At 47.4% G+C, this 14,659-nt stretch overlaps 1 protein-coding gene across 3 annotated transcripts in view; it reads left to right on the top strand.

Annotated features, from left to right (window-relative positions):
* The first annotated feature begins 662 nt into the window (after positions 1–662).
* The window catches only part of TMEM63C (transmembrane protein 63C), a 74,472-nt gene continuing 60,475 nt past the window's right edge, over positions 663–14,659 (top strand). For all 3 annotated transcript variants that reach the window (XM_072963480.1, XM_072963481.1, XM_072963482.1), the window contains exon 1: positions 663–831. The gene's annotated coding sequence lies outside the window, so the exon portion shown is untranslated. The remainder of the gene's footprint in view (positions 832–14,659) is intronic.

Raw genomic sequence — 14,659 nt, forward strand, 5'->3', positions numbered from 1 at the left:
TCTAGTTCTTGATTTGGGTAGTGGTTCCATAAGTGCTTTATGATTATTTGTTATAGCGCTCATTTCTGTGTGTGTATTATATTTCACAAAGTTAATAAAGGTTGTAGAACAAAGAAACTGTTCATTACTGGGAACAGAGGCCTACTCCCAGATACAGCGGAGCTGCTTTCAGAAGTCTGGCCATGGAGACGAGATCCTCACTTTGTAACCCAGAAGAAGCCCAACAGATAAACCATATTTCTGCCCCACAAGGATCTGCTTGAGGGAGATCTGTAGTTTCAATAAATATCAACATAAGGACCAAAGTATTCTTTTTTTAAATTTATTTTTATCGAGGTAACACTGGTTTATAACATTATATGTTTCATGTATACATTATATTTCTACTTCAGTATATGTTATAGGATGCTTGCCACTGACAATTTAGTTTTTAAGTGTTCTTTGATGACCTAACTCTGCAGGGCATCAGCTAATCTTAAGACAGAACTGAGGTGAGCTTGTGCAGATTTCAAACCTCCAGATCCGTGCTGGCAATGCTCAGTTTAGCTCAGTTCTGGATGAGGAAACCCCATCTCTCTAATGGGTCTCCAGTGTTCCAGCGCAACAGTGGTGCTTCCTTTGTGATGTCATCAGCATCTCCACTGACCCGGCTCATCAGAAGTTTCCAATATTGATCACTGGTAGTGGCTGTTGTTGGTAGTTGACAGTGACCTCTCACCAGTTATGAATTTCCCCTCTTCCAGGACAGAAGTACTAGTAAAAGTGGCTGCTGCTAGCTAAGACCATCTACCTGGCGGGGCCTTGGTGAGTGGGGATCCAGCCTGAAGCCAGGTAAGGAAGGGCAGGGAGGCCGGGGCTGCCCCAGCAGAGGGAAGACCTAGATTCTCTGCCATGAAGATCACATGGTTAAAGGGCCCTGACTTCCCCACTCCGGCCCCACCAGCTTCCAGTGGGGGTTAGGGCTGTGTGTCTGGACCTAAGACTGAGGCCTTGTCCTCTCTTAAAATCCACAACTCTATGTCTGGTTGGACTGAGGACACTGAAAAAAAAATTGTTTTCCATCCCAATACATTGCTCCCCTACCGTCTGCACAGGAAATCAAATTCCCTTCTGTTTGGAAAGGCAGATTACAGTGTGTGACAGAAGCCCAAGCTCCCAAAATAGACTTACTTTCTTGGAGAGTCTTGATCTTACTCTTGGGGACAGGAGATACCCTAGAGTATCTGGATTGTCACTTAAAGTATAAATAGTGATGTGGTTCTGCCTTGAAAAACACTGTCCCTGTCAGTGGCATACACTTACTTCTGGATTCTGTAGCAGAATCTGTATACCCTCAGGGCCATTACCTCCAAAACCACTTAACCCCTACCTAGCAGTCCCGCCCAGCACCAGGCCTCGGGATAATGGGGACACTAGTATAGCTCTCCTGCCTCAAAGCCTAAAATCCCAGGAGTCAAACTGATGTGAAGCAAACAGTGAGCCCACCTAGCCGACTCTTTCCTGGGCCTCCAACCTTTACCCTCTCATTTTGTGTTTTCCTGAACATCTCATCTGGACGGTGCAGAAAGGTCATGCACGTTGTTTAGGTTGCGTACAGTTGTGTTTGTTTTTGGAATTACAACCAGTTCTGCAGTGAAAATCCTGTGCATGTTGATCTGGTGAGTTAGGGAAGTATTCCTGATAAAATGATTTCTAGACAACAGGGGTAGGGTCAGTGTGGGCTCATAACACTTTTGGCTGTGAGGGCTGTGCCCCTGCAGATCTTCACCAGGATGTTCTGGGACCTCAGGCAATATCACTGATCAATATTCTACATCAGCTGGTGGAACCCTTCTAAATTCTGGCACCTAAGGTAACAAAGACTTCATCCTCTTAGTCATCAAGAAATATTTTTTTGAGTCAGCACTGTGATAGATACTAGGAATAAAAAGTAAAAGGAGATACAATCTGATCTTAAAAGGGTTTATAATCTAGTGGTGGAGAAGGTAAATATCAATGAATCAAAATTACTACTTTCTGACCCACCAGGAGAGGTTTCATTTTGAATGGCTGAGTTGTCTGAATGCTGAAGGTTTCTACCCTTAAGCATGTAAGTTTTATTTCATGTTAACCATTTTTGATCAGAAGTATTTTCTAAGTATACCACATAATTGCTTTCCTTTTAAAATAAAACAGTCATCAGAATTCACTTTGTTGTAATGATTCAGGATTGTTATTCTGAGCATTTCCAACGTTATCCTGTAATATAATGGTGCCCCCAAGGCCTCTTGGTGTGTTCCTAAACTAAATGACTCAAAACTTCTGAGTTTGTTCTATCTCCTCTTACTCTAGACTTTTGCTAATTTCACTGTGCTTGCTTTTTTATAAGTCCTTTCTCCTTCCAGTATGCTCCTGCTCATCTGCTGTGGGCTTGAAAAATCAGGAAACAAGGTTTATCATTTAGGCTATTGGTTCAGCTGCTGTCACAGAGACCAAGGTGCAAAGAGTCCAGGGCTCTTCTCCTTTTGGTTAACATGAAACTCAAGTTCTCAAAGTCTTGTTGATTGGCCAACTTTACAGTGTGGTCCTAGGGTTGCCCCCCATCTCCATCTCCATGTCCATGGTCCAGTCTGCACAAGGGAAAAGATGAAGTCGGAAACAAGCAGCTTCCTTTTAAGAATGTGGCCCAGAAATGAAACAAATCACTTCCACTCACCTCCCATTGGCTGTAACTTAGTTCCACAGCTGCACCTGGCTGCAAGGGAGGCTGGGATATGTAGTCTTTAGCAGGGTAGCCATGTATCCAGGTTTAACTTTGGAAGCTCTACTGCTCAAAGAGGGAGAGAAAGGATATTAGTGGACACTTAGTCTCTGCCACACCGGATCTGTTGAAACTTTGTGTAGAGTAACTTAGGTGGGCTGTCACGGAAGACACAAGGTACTCTTCTGCAGAAAAAGCATCTGATTTTGACAGTTAACAGTTCCATCTGTTTGGGTTGCTCAGAAGGTTGCTCTGGATTATGTGTGCAGATAAGACACTGGAAGTTAAGAAAGCAGTCATGAAGACAGTAATGCTCATCATCTTTCAAAGATCCTTCACCCAAATCCACACAAGTGAGAGCATAAAAAATGTTCTCAGCAGCCACAGGCCAGAGGCACCTTTCTTTGTTTTTTTGTTTTGTTTTGTTTTGTTTTTTAACATTTTTTATTGATTTATAATCATTTTACAATGTTGGAGGCACCTTTCTTTGAAAGCCTCTCAAGACCACAAAGCCTCAGCTACTCATTCTCACATACTTTCACACCTTTACGATGCACCTCCTACCAGCCTGACACTGATCTGGGTCTTGGTGTTCAGTTGGTTGAGACATGGGTTCATCTCTTTGACTGTCTCACCCTACAGCCCACCTGGCATTTCCGTGGGCTCTCCTTCCTACTCTTCTGTATCTCCCTTTATTGTACATCCTTAATGCCTATCAGGTCTCACCTCCAGGAACTGGAGTGGATTGGATGTGGGCTCAAAAATTTTATCCCGCGGCTGTGTTCAAAACCTTTCCATGGCTCCCTTCCACCTATTAAGTCGAGCCTTGTGTGTGAGGTCTTTTAAGACCTGCTTCTAGCCTCCCATTCCAGCCTCAGCTCCCAGCAGAGGGCGTGTTCAGGGATCTGGCTCATCAGAGAAGGCTGGTGCATAGGGTCTGGGTGGATGGCACTTTGGCAAAGGGGGTTGGAGAGCTGCTGACGCCAGCTCCAGGTCTGGGTAGAATACCCACTACCCAGTCTCCTCACAGGACACTAGGTCAAGAATGCCTAGAAATTTCAGTGCTAGAGTCTCTCCTCCATTCTATCTAGATCCTTCCAGGAAGGAAGAGGTTAACATTGACCAGGCATCTTCTGTTTGTGAAAAACTGAGCTAAGCATCTTACATGCATTTTATATTCACAGTAACTCTATAAGGTAGGTACTATTATTGAACTCCTTTTATTTGCATTATGGTACCTGTTTTACAGATGTGAAAATTAAAATCAGAGTGCTTAAGTATCTAGTACAAGGTTACCCAGCTAGTAAGAGAAAGAGCCAGATTTGAACCAAGGTTCAACTACATTCAAAGACCATGTTCTTTTCACTTAACACAGGGCCTTTCTAAAGGAACAGCTATTACCCCCCATACACAAGACCCTTAGTCTTTCCAGCCTGGAGTGAGACACTAGTTCAGTGATGAGGAAGCAGAAAAAGAGAGGACAAGCCACTTTTGTCCAAGTTTTACTCTCTCCCACCAGTACCAGAACACCAGCAGCAACATATTTAATATTTAACATTTACTGAGCATCTACATTGTATACAATATCTCATTTCAACCTCACAACCACTCTTTAAAGTTGTTATCATTATTACCCCCATTTTGCATAAGCAAAGAATGAAGCTCAGAGAGGTGAAGTCCCATATTTAGATGGCCCAGCTGGGATTCGAATCTAGGCAGCTAAGAGTTCTTAAACACTGTTTTCGTACTTATCTGGTTTATCTTTGTTCCCACCAGCCTTTATCCTAGAAGAGAAGGAAGGAAATGTTGGGGCCAGAGGGGCCTTAGACCCCAACTAGCCCAGCCCTCTCAGTATTACAGATGAGAGGGAAAAACAAAGTCAGGGTCACCCAAGATTGCACATCACTCTAGCAGCTAAGCCAGGGCTAAAACCCAGACCCCTGATGCCCTGTTGCCTGTGCGTAATAGACATCCCAAATCCTTCCTGTCCCTTGAATGAATAAGTAAATAAGTAAATGGGTGAATTAGTGAAGAAATGGACAGATCTTGCCAGAATGCCTTCTGGCTCACTTTGGACTTTCAGGGCACAGCTGGGTCAGAAGACCCAGGGCATGGGGGATAAGGGAGCAGGTGCAGGGTAGTGGGAGACAGAACCAGGGTGTGTCAGCCTGAAGGGAGTGCTGTGCTGCTTGTTACGGGGAACCAACCCATGAAAGCCTATCTATCCTTTGAACTTCCCCCTGCCCCTGGGCGTCTCATGACCTTACATTCACACTGCTTCCTCTATGGCCTTCTTAGCACATTGCTAACAACTCTGTCAATATCTTACCCCATTACACAACTGTTGAAAGAGGGTCACTTTCAAAGACTGGAGAGCACCCTGCCTCTCCCATTTAGCTATTGTACTGCAATTATTGGATAACGTCTATTAAATAAACGTGCCTAGGCTTCTTTCTGGGAGAGAGAAGAGTGGCTGTTTACTACTGCCCCTTACTTTGCACATGGATGTTTAGGGGTTTAAACACTGGCACTGACCCCAGGGTCAAAACTAGTGTCTTCAGCAGAGCTTCCAGGACTTTGATGAAACTGGAGACCCACAGTACTGTGGCCCACGGCAAATTGGGCATGACCCAGCCCACTCCCTTGGGCCTCCCGGGCAGGGCTGTGGCCAGTTTGTATATCTTCCCTTTGCTGGTGAAGAAGGAGGCGGAACTGGGTACCAGCCACTAAGCTGGTGCCAGGAGCTGGTCCCTGGGAGGGGCCCATAGCTCCTACTTTGTGTGGTGGTGTGTCTTTTCTTGGTTTGGCTGGGGGCTAAGGAGGGTTGAAAGGGTACGTCCCTCAGAGGAGAGCTTGAAGTGGGGGTGTGGGCTGTATGGTGGGCAGAGAGTAGCAGACAGCTGCCGGGGCCCAGAGCATCGGAGGATGCTGGAGTGACTGCAGCAAGGGACCGGCAGCCTTGTATATTTGCAATGGTAATTTGCAGATGGTTCCTGGTGGTAGCTACAAGGGCTCTGAGGCGGAGCTTGGATCTCTGCATAAAATAATCCAGCCTGGGTTCCCCGGTGGGTCAGGCAGCCTTGGGGCGGGGCCAAGGTTGGCTTCTGCCGGGGAGGAGCCGGGATGCCGCTCCCACAGTGATGCAGAGGGGAATTTGCTGACAGTCCCTTGCCAGGTGGGGCTGGCTTCTCCAGGCCAGCGAGGAGGAGGACCGGCTGGCAGTCTCCTCCCAGGTAGGGAGCGTGTTGCTTGTCACCGCATCCGGCGGCCTGAGTATCTTGCCTGGCGAAGGAGCTGTGGCGCCGAGGGCGCAGATACGGTGAGCACTAGGTTGGTATCAGCCAAGACTGATCCGGCTGGAAGAAGGGGCGCAGAATCCGGGTCCTGGACAGGGGAGGGGGTGGGGTAGGACTGCTTGCTGTAGGCTTTCCGGGACCTCGGACGGGGAGGGATGGGGGCGGGGGAGACTGCGCCACTCTCAGGGAAGGGTGGAATGATCCGCCCACCAGAAAGGGCCGTGGCTTGGTCGGCCGTATTCATTGGGTCGGGGGTGGGGGTTGGGGCAGGAGGCTTGCCTGGGGTCCCCCGCCGCCTGCCTGTTGGTTGACTCTCTGGACCACCCTCACACAGGGATTCCCTGGGGTTGTGCCTCCCACTCACTGGTCTGGCATGGGAGGGGTGTGCTCTCCCCCGCAGTCTACTCTGCTGTTTTGAGTTATGACAGCGTCACCGCTGCGCTGCTGCTGATGGGGGTCTCATTCTGTGCTGAGTGGGCTGGGCTTCTGTGCTCCCCAGAAATATGCCACCTTTTCTCTTATGCTTTCAAAGAAAGATTCTTGCCTCCAACCTCACCTTGGCCTTGAGAGAGAAAGTTTGGATTTGGATGATGGACCTGGGGAAACTGAGGCACAGGGGTGCTGTGGTTTCACCAAGGTCATTTAGCAGATCCTACAGAGCTGACCTCCCAGGCACTTCCGTGACCTGATGCTCTTTGGAGGGGTAGGGGCCCAGCTTGCTCTCTAGACCTCTGGTCCAGTCTGGGGTGGACCCCTCACCCCCGCACCCCGTTTCCTCATTCTTGAGAATGGAGGGAGGTACAACTTGTGTGGGGGCTCCAGGGTGTCATGGGTGTGAACAGTGCAGGGATCAAAATTGTCTGGAGACAAGAGAAAATTACTCATGAAAAACGCTCATCTGAGCAGAGGAGGCTACAGTTCCCTGCTGTCCTCATGGACTCAGGGAGAGGATGAGAGTTGGCTTCAGGGAGAGTAAGGCCCAAGGAGGCAGCCCAGTTCTGGGCTTTAGTCTCACGTACCAGCCTTGATGAAAGTCAGGTGGAAGTTCCCAGGCTGCTGTGGGAAGACAAGGAGTAAGGAGGTGGACTTTCTCCTTTAACGGCCCTCGTCTTCCTGGAGAACCGAGTTGGCAAGTCTGCCTTCTCTCAGCATCACCCTCTGTGATGTATCTCCTTAACCTTGCTCTCTCTCCAACTCCTGTCCCCAGGAGAAATGGAGTACATAGGATCTGTTGCCCTTGGCGTTGAACTTCTCCTGAATTCACCTTGTCCTCCTTATCAGATCCCTTTCTCTGGAGGGAAACTGAGGCAGGCAGAAAATTTATTTTATTTCAGAGCTAGAGCCGGGCAGTATCATTGCACAGGTGAAGAAACTGAGGCCCAGAAGATTGCTCCAGGTCCCCGCACACCAGTCTCCTGACTCCCCAGCCCACCACAGGGCAGACTGGACCAGGCCCTTTCCTCTCCCCTCCTTTCCCACCCCCCAGCCCCCAGCCCTGGTGAGGTGAGGCTGTGAGTGCCTTCTGATGGCGGAGATGGGGTGGGTAGGATGGTGTCAGTGATAGGGGACAACTTCAGCATCTTTTCCTCCTTTAAAATATGTTTTCAAATTACTTGGGAAAGAAGCAACTTGAAGAGGGGAGCCGAAGTCATCTGCTTACCTTCTCATCGTGGGCCCACAGGAGACACACAATTTCTGTGGGCCTCTCAGAGCCAAGAGCAGCTATTCCTCCTGCTCTGGGGCCAGCAGCTGTGATTATAGCTGTTGAGGAGGCCCACAGGCAGAGGGACTTCAGTTATCTCTCTGACAGCATCGCAGGATAGGAGGTCCTGTGCAGCCAGTGATTCTGAGCAAAAGAATTACGCCTGGTGCATGAGTTGATGCTTTTCAGACACACCCTCTGAGCACAGAGCCCATGAGACCTGGCCCCTGGTGACTGCACGGCATGCCTTGGGCTGCATGATGACCACCAGTAATCACTGGGTGAGCTGTGGGAGGGGATGGGTTCCTAGCAAACCAGATCAGAAGTAGCTGCCCATGGGGTGACAGTACAATGCCAGAGAATGGAGGAGTACCCATCATGTCTGACTCCTCTGCCACGGTGCCCCAAGGGTCTCTTCCAGCCCTTCTCCAGGAAGAAGCCACTGCCCCATGGTCCCCAGAAGCCAGTGGTGGCAGAGGCAGAAGGAGGCCTTGGAGAGGACCTCAGGTCATGGGAGGAGAACCACTTACAGAACATAGTACCTGGTTCTGGACCAGAGCCCCTATTAGCGGGCATTCTGCCCTCAGTTTCCCTACCTGACAGCTGGGCGTGAAAACACCTTTCCCAGATGGGTGGGAGGGCTTTGGAAACATGTCAAGTGTTTATTGCAGATGGGAAGTGTTATTCCTGGAGACTCTGGTCTAGTGGAAGCCATCTGTTTACGGCCTCAATGAGGGAAATGGGCTATTCCCTAATGGAGGATGCTCTCTGCCCCCATGACTACTCTAAGGCCCCTTTCTAGGTTTGAGAGGCAGGCCCTCCCTCCGCAACCCAGTTTAAGTTATGCTTGGGCCCTTGAGAACTTCCTTTCCCTCCTTCTTGATTGCCTGTGACTTTTAACAGGATTTCCATGTCATAAAATGCTGGTGACTGGTGGCACAGTGGACCTTCCTGCAGGCCTGGATCCTCCCTACTGACTCTCGAATCCTGTGGACTCTACTCTGCTTCTTCCTGGGAAGCAGCTGGTGGAAGGACCATAGAGATAATGGGTGTAAAGTGCTGGGAGCTCTTTGCAAGGAGTGTCCAGATGTGGGGAGTCCACAGGGCATTCAGGACCATGGATAGGCTCACTCTGGGAAGGCTGTAATGCAGGCGCTTAGGGAAAGTGCTCAGCTTTGAGTGAGATCAGTAGCTTTTAGTGCACTGTTTTGCCTGCTGTGGGGTCTGCTGTTCTTTTGTCTTCCATTCTCCAGGAGAGCAGTGGTTTTTGCAGCTCACTCACACATCAGCATGAGTGGTATAAACTGGGCTCCTTGTTCTTGCCCAGGAGGTGTCTAGTGCAATTTGTGCAAAATAGGGTGACAGAGGAGCTGAGATGAGAACTGGGACCACTGAGATGAGAACGTGGGCAGCTCATGAGGTATGATGTGTCCTTGTTCTAGAGCAGTCTGGATTGCTCTGGGCCAACTGAGGGTGGCTCTTTAGAAGAGCATCAGTGAGCAGAACTCTGTGTCCTGTATTTCTAGGGCAGGGTTTGTACCCAAGCCATCATGTTCCTTCCCAGCACGCCTGAGGCCAGTACGGAAACATGCAGAGGCAGGGTGAGAGGGGTGAGGGTGCCCCGCTGTCACTTCCTGCCTCCTCCTGGTGATGAGCTGTGTTCCCAAAGGCAACTGAAGCCTGGGCCCACTTAGAAAACCAAGATCTAAGTATCCTGGTCTCCCTCCTGCTTTTCCCCTCTTCTAATCTTCTGTTTCGCACGAGCACCCTGAAGACAAGCTCTGAAGAGCTGGGCTGGGGTGGCTGAGGAATGGCAGAGCCCTGTACCTGCAGACCCTTGTTCATGCCAAGTCGGGGCCTCTGGCAGCCTCAGAGGATTGGCGGCAGAGAGGCCAGGCCAGCTTCCAGCCGGAAGCCAATCCTACTTTCCCCATCCCTGGGTGGCCTCAGCAGAGAAGGTGGCCCCAGAGATAGGAGCCTTCTCCTCCCTCTGGCTGAGTCTTCTCAGAATTGTGCTGAGCCAGAGGGACACTGGCCTCAGGCCATGGGGTCCTGGCAAAGGAGCAGGGCATCCTGAATTCTGTGGTGATACCTGTGAGCAAGATAGACCTATGGCCAACTGACAAGGGGTCTGGCTGTTTGTTGGGTTTTTGATGTGGAGGCTGACTGCGCTTGATGGAGGGCTTGGGAGCATGGAGGACAGGCACAGCAGACACCCTGCCTGGCGGCACTTGGAAGCTGGGTTTCCACCTGCTCAGTGCCTGCTTGCTTCACCTCTCTTAGTCTTCCATTTACAGCATGGCGAAATAACCCCCACTGCATGGGGCCATTTGGAGGATGAATGGGAGAAAGTAGAAAGGTGTCAGATTTGTGCTTAGTGACTGGGAGCCCCCTTCTTTCCCTTAGCTCACCCCTTTACCTGCTCAGTGGCCAGTGGTCCTGGGATCTCTGGACTGGCTGGCAACCACTGACCAATGATGTTGTTCTTCCAGACACTGTTGGAGCTGAGCTGTTCCCTTAAAAAGAGCTTCAGATCCCTGAGGACCTGGTAGAGGGAGATGTCTTCTCAGAGCCAGAGTCAGGGTGGGCAGGTGTGGGGGTGTCCTTCAGTACAGCAGGCAGGCTGTTACTGGGTCAGGGATCCCTCCTGGGCTGGGACCTAGTGTGCCCAGGCCCGCAAACTAGGTTAGGCTTTGGGGAGACCTTCTCAGGCACCAGGAGCACATGAGCCTGAACAGTGTCCCTGGCCTGGGATCCTGGTGCCACTCAGCGACCTCACATTACTTTTTAATCCTCTGCACACCCAGGAGAGGGGCAGAGCGAGTAGCCCACTTGAGAGATGAGAAAGCTGAGTCTGAGAGAGGTCACAATAGCCACAACTACACGCATGCACAAAAGTGGCAGAACCCAACTGGCCCAGGGCACAGCCGACACATCCTCCACTTACCTGCACTTGCTGCTGCTGGTGATTTTGCTGAAGTTGCTTAAGACAAAAGGAATCGGAAGGAAGGTCGTGTGTTTTCCCCTTCCCTCCCACTCTGGGCAGGGTGCCCAGAGCTCGGTTTTGCTGAAGGACAGCAGGGAAAGTGGAAGGATAGGATTCCCACCCCACCCCCATGCCACGCTCTGGGACTCACTGAAGATGTGTTCAGGATAGCTGAGCCCAGGCAGAGGGAGGAGATATCGGGCAGCCAGACCCTGGCTCCACACTTCACAGAGGGGGCTCCTCGGAACCCTGGTCCAGGCACCTGCACAGAGCAGTGGGGATGGAGGGGACAGGAAGCGATGAGCAAGCCCCTGGCCTGGGCTCACAGAACTGCAAAATGGAGGAGCAGGTAGAGCCCAAGTCCCAGTGCTCTCCTGTGGGTCTGCAGAGGAAACCCAGGCCCTGTGGCCCTGTTCTTTTCCCAGAGACAGAGGAGGGAAAGAGGTTGGGAGGACCTAAGCCTTATTCCAACAGCTAAGTATTCCAGCTACCTGCATGCTTCTTGGATGAATCATCTTGGAGCTCAGCTCTGACCTGGTCACTTCTCACTGGCTCCCCAGAGCCTGCCATTGAAGACTCATCTTGGGTTATGCCCAAAATACTTTGTCTAATCTGCCCTCCTGCTTCCTTCACTCTTCCGTCACACCCTGCTCCAGCTCAGAAGTTTTTCCTGCATGGGGATGGGAGAACGTATCAGATCACCTTGATGTTTTTATAAAATATACATACCTGGCTTTTCTACCCTTTCACCCCAGGCTGGGCTAAGAACCAATACTCTAGCAAATCAAATGTACTCTGGACTGTCCACCCAACTTCCCCCTCTCAGCTCAGTCCTTGTTCTCTTCCCCATCTTCATCTATTCAGAGTCTCCCTGCTCTTCAAACCCCCAACTCAAATACCACCTCCTCCAGGAAGCCTTCCCTGGATCCCAGCCAGAGGAGGTCTCCTAGCCCTTAATGCACTTGTCCCATTTGTGTCTTCTGCTAGACAGTGAGCTCATCCTTTCATTTATCAAGTGTTCACTGAGTGCCAGTCACACACATGCCCTCCAGTAATTCATGGGGAAGGGGCAAGTAGGCAAGTCAACAGATAATGACAACAGCTTCAGAAATGCTCCAATAATGTCAGTACAAAGCACCAGGGAACATTTTGGCAAGGGCAATTAAAGCTGAAAATGTACGTACTTTATGACCAACAGTTTCACATCTAGCTATATAAGTACACAGAGAAACACATGGGCATAAGAAGACAGTTCCAAGGATATCTAGGGCAGCAGTGTTTGAAACACAAAAAAGAGGTCTCAACCTCAATATCTACAGTACAGGAGTAGGCAAGTAAAACTGTGATGTTATACAGTAGTTAAAGTATAAACAATTGGGGAATTTTATGTTTTCTAAATTATACCTCAAGAAAGCTGATATATATGTATACACACATATTCTATATTATCATGAATAAATCTCAAAAGCAATACTGCCCCCCAAAAAGGAAAACAATACTGCCCCCCAAAAGGAAATCGCAGAATAGTACCATTAGTGAAAATTTAATTTTAATAAAAATCACAACAGTATCTGTGATTTACGGATGCAAGCATGTTACAGTGCTGTAATACCTACCAAATCCGTGCTTGGGCTAGTCTTGAAGAAGGAGAGAAGGTGCTAAGACTGAAAGGGTAAAAGAAAGGACTTCTAATTTGTCAGTAACACTTCTTTTAACAAAGAGGATCTGAAGCAAAAATGATAGAATGTTAACATTTGTTAATTCTCTTGGTTTTATACTTTTAACTTTTTTGTGTCTAGAATTTTTCAAAATTTGAAAAAAAAAAAAAGTAAACAGACATCAGAAGAAAAACATTGACTTTTCCCAGGGAAATCAGGAAAGGTTCCAAGAGGGTGACAGCTGGGTGTCAAAGAAAGGGTGAGAGCTGGCAGGTTTAACTGGGTGAGGGGATTTGGGGAAAGGAGATGTAGGGTGTTCAAGGCCAGGGAGTATGTGTGCAGGCTCTCTGCACTTTTTAAATATTTGTCAAGCTGCCCCTCCCCTGCTACCTTCCTCATCTTCATCCCTGATTCCAGATCCTCTACTTCTGGGCTATGTACATAGTAAATAGGCTTCTGGGAAAAAAAATGTCATTTGATGATTTTTTTTAAGTCCAGATAATCTAGTGGGGGTTAGGGGAGGCATAAGCTAAGTACATCAAATAGAACACTAAAATAGGGAAATAGCCACTGATACAGAGAAAATAGAATTCTTTGAGGACACTATGCTCAACCACGTGAAAATTCAGTTGAAAATCAGCTGAAACTGATAGTTTTCTGAGAAAATATAAATCATCAGTTTGACCCCAGGAGAACTAGAAAACCCCAACGGAACAACAATCATGGAAGAAACTGAATTGTCATAAAACTCCACTCCAAAAAACCCCCAGGTTTAGACAGCTTTAAATTTCCACCAAACCTTGAAGGAAGAGATTATTCCAACGTTATTTAAACTGCACCAACTGTGCCAGATTATAGAAAAGGAAAGATTCCAAGTAGTCTATGAAGCGATCACAACGCTGACGAAGATAGCACAAAAAAAGAGAAAAAAATACTACCCGAAAATCTCGTTTATGAATATTGGTGAAAAATTCAGAAATTAATAAACAAATAGACTCACACAGCATTATGTTAAAAAGGTGAATACGCCACAAAGAAGTGGGGCTATATTCTAGAGATATAGATTCAGTATTAGGAGAACTATTAATATAAGTGAACCAAACTGTTGTTCAAAAGAGATGAAAAAAATCACATAAACGGTTCCATAAAAGCTAAAAATATCTAAAAGGCATTTGATAAAATTCAACATATGTCCCTGGTTTTAACTCTAATAGGAATAAATGGACAGTTTGTATCTGTGTGTGTGTGTGTGTAAAGGAATATATATATATATGTATGTATATGTATATGTAGTACAAGGAAAAAGTGACCACCATTACCTTCATTCTGTAACACTTCTCTAGAAGTACAAACCAACACAAATATTGAAAATATAAGTTGTAAAGGCAAGCCAGTTTATCTATTTAAATTGTAGATGATAAGATTGGCCATCTGGAGAAAGAAAAGAAAGAGATAGTCCATCAAAAAAGCTATTAGAAATAATAAAGGAACATAGTAAGATGACTGCTAATAAATATTAAAAACAAAAGTGTATAGCTTTCCTGTCTATACACTTCAGCCTCTTTTAAAATAAAATGAAAGGAAATATTTATAATATCAGTAAAATAACTAAAAATAACTAGAAGTATGTCTAACCAGAGGGGGCCAAATCAGCTCTTACTACTGCTGCTTATTCCTGGTTCCCAGCAGTTAGAACAGGGCCTCACACATAATTATAGATATTTGTCGAGTAATGGAACTGGCTCACAGATCAATGAAACAAAAAAGTCTATCTAGACAAAGACTCAAGCACATCTAACATGTGGTGGTGATAAAAGCAATCACCAGCATAAAGTGTTATGCATGTGCCAGGCACTGTTCTACGCCTCTCACCTGTAGCCTAACACATGACCCAGCCTGGAGCGTATTCTGTGTACACTTGAGAAGAATACGTATCCTCCTGCTGCTGCTGAGTGGGGTGTTCTGTGTATGTCTGTTGGGTCCAGTTGTTCTATGCTATTGAACATATTCGAGTCCTGTGTTTCCTCATCGATCTTCTGTCTGGTTGTTCTACTCATTATTGAAAGAAACTTATTGAAATCTACTATTATTGTGTTACTATTTCTCCCTTCCAACTGTCAATGTTTGCTTCATATATTTGGGTGCTCTGCTGTTACGTGCATATGTATATATGTATTTATAATTGTTACATCTTCCTGGGGAATTGACTTTTTATCATTATATAATATCTTTCTTTGTCTCTTGTGGCAGTTTTTGACCTAAAATCTATTTTGTCTG

This window comes from Vicugna pacos, chromosome 6, assembly GCF_048564905.1.
Source record: "Vicugna pacos chromosome 6, VicPac4, whole genome shotgun sequence".
In the NCBI taxonomy this organism is placed as follows: domain Eukaryota; kingdom Metazoa; phylum Chordata; class Mammalia; order Artiodactyla; family Camelidae; genus Vicugna; species Vicugna pacos.